Genomic DNA, 6,000 nt, shown 5'->3' with positions numbered 1-6,000 from the left:
AATGTGCTTACAGCTGTTTAGGGGCATATTCACATAAGACATTTCAAACATTTCAGCATATGCCCTACAGATGACCTATCAATTACTAACAATGTGAGAACACTGTTCTAAGCCCAGTTTGCAGGTAGCTGTTTAGGAACATGTTCATATAAGACTTAACAAACATTTCATTGCATGTGGGACAGAATATATATAGCATTTGTTCACTGAGAGAAAACTGTGGTGAAACCATCTTACTTGCAGCCATTAAGGATCATCTTCATATTAGTCATTATAACCATTTCAATATTTGCTGTTCTGATTGGATATGAGTTTCAAACAATGAAAGAAACACTGTGCTGAATCCAGCTTGCAAGTAAGTTTTAACTAACACTTCACTACAAGTGTCACAGAGTATCTGCAATATTGTTTCACTGAAAGAACTCTGTGGTGAAAGCATCTTGAAGCTATTATTAGGAACATGTGTATTTGAGACATTTCTCACATTTCAGTATATGCCATAATGAATGGGTATCATTTTCCTACAATGAAAGAACACTGTGCTAAATAGAGCTCACAGATAGCTATCTAGGAACGTTTTTACATAAGACTTATCAAACATTTTACAATAGTCGTGACAGACTATACATAACATTCAGTCACTGAAAGAAAACTGTGGAGAAACAATCTTGCTTGTATATATTTAGAAACTTCTTCATGTTCACCATTTCAAGCATTTCCATATAAGACATACTGAATGAATATCACTTTGAGACAATGATATAATGTGCTGAAGCCAGATTGCAGGCAGCTGTTTAGGAACCTTTTCATAAGAGACTTATCATACATTTCACTACAAAGTATCTATTACATCCATTCAATGAAAGAACACTATTGTGAAGCCAGATTGCTGGTAGCTAATTAGGAACATCTTGATATAAGGCTTTTCTAATATTTCAGTTTATGCCAAACAGAATGACTATCATTTTCTTAAAATGAAATAACACTGTGTTGAACTCATCTTGCAGGAAGCCATTTAGGATTTCTTCATACAAAACACCAAACATGTCACTACTGCTCTGACAGAATCTCTGTAAGATTCATTCACTGAGGAACACACTCTGGTGAAACCAGATTGCTCATAAGTTTTTAGGACTATCTTTATATAAGGCTATTCAAACACATCATATGCTATACAGAATGATTATCACTTCCATTAAATTAAACAACATTGTGATGCAACCAGCTGGCACATGCTATTTATGAACATTTTGTGTGTGTCTTATCAAACGTTTCTCTGCAGCCACAATGTGATAATTATCACATTCATTCAATGAAATACTGTGCTGAAAAAGCCTGCTTGTGGCTGTTTAGAAACATCTTCATGTAAGTGTTCATGCAAGTCTTATCAAACATTTCACTACAGGCATGACAGAATATCTATAACATTCAATGTCTGTAAGAACACTGTTGTGAAACCATTTTGCTTGTAGCTACTTAGGGACATCTTCATAAAACTTATCCAGCATTTCACTACGGGTGTGATAGACTATCTGTAACATTCATTCACTGAAAGAACATTGTCTTGAAAACACCTAGCAAGTAGCTCTTAAGGAACATCTTCACATATGACATTTCAAACATTTCAGTAGATGCCACATGGAACAGCTAACACTTTCTTACAATGAAAGAGCATTGTGCTTCATCAAGCCAACAGGTAGCTGTTTAGGGATATTTTCACATAAATCATATCAAACATTTGACTACAGATGTGACAATGTCTATAACATTTGTTATCTGAAAGAAAATTATGCAAAAACCATCTTCTTTTCACTGTTGAGGAACATCTGCACATAATACGCTTCAAATACTTAAGTATATTCCACACAGAGCGACTATCATTTTCACAAAATGAAAGAACACATGCTGAATCCAGTTTATAGGTAGCTGTTTAGGAACATCATATATCAAATATTTCACCACAGACGTGACAATATCTAGAACATTCATTCACTGAAAGAACACTGTGAAGAAACCATCTTGCTTGTTAGCTGTTTAAGAATAGAAATAAAAGGCTCTTCAAACATATCACTTTATGCCATACAGAATGGCTATCATCTCCATAGCCAGAAAAGAATCCTGTGATGAACCCAGCTTGCAAGTAATTGTTTATTAATATTTTGTTCAAGTCTTTTCAGACATTTGCCTACAGTCATGACGGGATATCTTTAATGTTTATTCAATGTAATAACACTATATTTAAAAGAATTTCCTTGTAGCTGTTTAGAAACATCTTCATGTAAGACTTATTAAACATTCCTTTGCAGGAATGACAGACTCTCTAAACATTCACTCATTGAATGAACACAGGGATGAAAGCAGTTTTCTTGTAACTGTTGAGGAACATCTTCATATAAAGCTTTTCAAGCATTTCAGTATATGGCATACAGCATGGCCATACCCTTCTTACAAGGAAAGAAGGTTGTGTTTAATAGCTTTCAGGTAGATTATTAGGAGTATTTTTTTATAAGACCTATTGAACATTTAACTACAGGCATGACAGAATATCTATTACATCCATTCAATGAAAGAACACGATGGTGAAAGTGGCTTGGTTTTACTGTTAAGGAAGATCTTCATTTAAGTCCTTTTCAGCATTTCTGTATATGCCATACTAAATGGCTGTCACTATCTTATGATGAAATTATTCTGTCCTGAACACATCTTGTGGGATTCTATTTAGGAACATCTTCATATAAGACCTCTCTAACATTTAAGTATATGCCATACAGAATGGCTCTCACTTACTTACAGTTAAAGGACACTGTGCTAAACCCGGCTTGCTGGCGGCTGTTTGAAACCTCTTCATATAAGACTTATTAAACATTTCACTACAGGCATGACAGACTATCTATAACACTCGTTCACTGAAAGAACACTGTGGTGAAGCCAGATTACTTCTGGCGCCTTGGGAATGTCTTCGTATAAGGCTCTTCAAACACTTCATTATGCCTACAGAATGGCTATCACTTCCATATCCAGAAAGAACGTTCTGATGAAACCAGTGGCTCTTTATGAGCATTTCATTTATGTCTTATCAAACGTTTCTCTACGGCCGCAACCTGATATCCATAACATTCATTCAAGGAAACCACGCTATGTTGAAAAAGCTTGCTTGTAGCTGTTCAGGAACACTCTCACATAAGACATCAAATAGTTCTCTTGAGGCATGACAGAATACGTATAACATTCATTTTCTGAATGAACACTGTGGTGAAAACACCTTGCTTGCAGCTGTTTAGGGGAATCTTCAAATAAGTCCTATCAAACATTTCACTACGGGCATGATGGAATATCGATAACATTCACACATTGAAAGAATGCTGTGGTGAAACCAACTTCCTTGTAGCTTTTAAGGAACATCTTCACGTAAGTCTTTTCTAGCATTTCAGTATGAGCCATAGAGAACAGCTATACTTTCTTAAAATGAAAAAACATTGTACTTAACTCAGCTTTCAGGTAGACTTATAGTAACATTTTCATGTAAGATTTATTGAAAATTTCACAACATGTGCGACAGAATATCTATTACATCAATTCAATGAAAGATCACTATTGTGAAACCAGCTTGCTTGTATCTCTTTAGAAATACACTCATATAAGTCTTTTCTGACATTTCAGTGTATGCCATACAAAGTAACTATCACTTTATTACAATGAAAAGTCAGTGTGCTGATCCCAGCTTGCAGGTAGCTGTAGGAACATTTTCATATATGATATAAAACATTTCACTACAGCTATAGGAGAATATAGATAAAGTTTATTAAATGAAAGAACACTGTGGTGTAACCAGATTGCTTGTAGCTATTTAGGAGTATCTTCATACAAGTCTTTTCAAACATTTCAGTGTATTCCATCCAGAATGGTTATCACTTCCATAAAATGAAAGAACGATGTTAAGAACCCAGCTGGAAAGTTGTTTTTTAGAAATATCTTTTTATAAGTCTTAACAAATATTGCGCTATGGTCATGACAGAATAATTTTAATATTCACTCAAGGAAAGTAGGATGAGCTGAACCCTTGTTTCCTAGTATCTGTTTAGGAAGAACATCATAAAATACTTAAAAAATTACACTACAGACTTGAAAAATATCCATAAGATTCAGACACTAAAGGAACTCTGGTGAAACAAATGTGCTTACAGCTGTTTAGGGGCATATTCACATAAGACATTTCAAACATTTCAGCATATGCCCTACAGATGACCTATCAATTACTAACAATGTGAGAACACTGTTCTAAGCCCAGTTTGCAGGTAGCTGTTTAGGAACATGTTCATATAAGACTTAACAAACATTTCATTGCATGTGGGACAGAATATATATAGCATTTGTTCACTGAGAGAAAACTGTGGTGAAACCATCTTACTTGCAGCCATTAAGGATCATCTTCATATTAGTCATTATAACCATTTCAATATTTGCTGTTCTGATTGGATATGAGTTTCAAACAATGAAAGAAACACTGTGCTGAATCCAGCTTGCAAGTAAGTTTTAACTAACACTTCACTACAAGTGTCACAGAGTATCTGCAATATTGTTTCACTGAAAGAACTCTGTGGTGAAAGCATCTTGAAGCTATTATTAGGAACATGTGTATTTGAGACATTTCTCACATTTCAGTATATGCCATAATGAATGGGTATCATTTTCCTACAATGAAAGAACACTGTGCTAAATAGAGCTCACAGATAGCTATCTAGGAACGTTTTTACATAAGACTTATCAAACATTTTACAATAGTCGTGACAGACTATACATAACATTCAGTCACTGAAAGAAAACTGTGGAGAAACAATCTTGCTTGTATATATTTAGAAACTTCTTCATGTTCACCATTTCAAGCATTTCCATATAAGACATACTGAATGAATATCACTTTGAGACAATGATATAATGTGCTGAAGCCAGATTGCAGGCAGCTGTTTAGGAACCTTTTCATAAGAGACTTATCATACATTTCACTACAAAGTATCTATTACATCCATTCAATGAAAGAACACTATTGTGAAGCCAGATTGCTGGTAGCTAATTAGGAACATCTTGATATAAGGCTTTTCTAATATTTCAGTTTATGCCAAACAGAATGACTATCATTTTCTTAAAATGAAATAACACTGTGTTGAACTCATCTTGCAGGAAGCCATTTAGGATTTCTTCATACAAAACACCAAACATGTCACTACTGCTCTGACAGAATCTCTGTAAGATTCATTCACTGAGGAACACACTCTGGTGAAACCAGATTGCTCATAAGTTTTTAGGACTATCTTTATATAAGGCTATTCAAACACATCATATGCTATACAGAATGATTATCACTTCCATTAAATTAAACAACATTGTGATGCAACCAGCTGGCACATGCTATTTATGAACATTTTGTGTGTGTCTTATCAAACGTTTCTCTGCAGCCACAATGTGATAATTATCACATTCATTCAATGAAATACTGTGCTGAAAAAGCCTGCTTGTGGCTGTTTAGAAACATCTTCATGTAAGTGTTCATGCAAGTCTTATCAAACATTTCACTACAGGCATGACAGAATATCTATAACATTCAATGTCTGTAAGAACACTGTTGTGAAACCATTTTGCTTGTAGCTACTTAGGGACATCTTCATAAAACTTATCCAGCATTTCACTACGGGTGTGATAGACTATCTGTAACATTCATTCACTGAAAGAACATTGTCTTGAAAACACCTAGCAAGTAGCTCTTAAGGAACATCTTCACATATGACATTTCAAACATTTCAGTAGATGCCACATGGAACAGCTAACACTTTCTTACAATGAAAGAGCATTGTGCTTCATCAAGCCAACAGGTAGCTGTTTAGGGATATTTTCACATAAATCATATCAAACATTTGACTACAGATGTGACAATGTCTATAACATTTGTTATCTGAAAGAAAATTATGCAAAAACCATCTTCTTTTCACTGTTGAGGAACATCTG

The sequence above is a fragment of the Equus asinus genome, chromosome 6 (genome assembly GCF_041296235.1).
Source record: "Equus asinus isolate D_3611 breed Donkey chromosome 6, EquAss-T2T_v2, whole genome shotgun sequence".
In the NCBI taxonomy this organism is placed as follows: Eukaryota; Metazoa; Chordata; class Mammalia; order Perissodactyla; family Equidae; genus Equus; species Equus asinus.
This window is presented reverse-complemented; position numbering follows the sequence as displayed.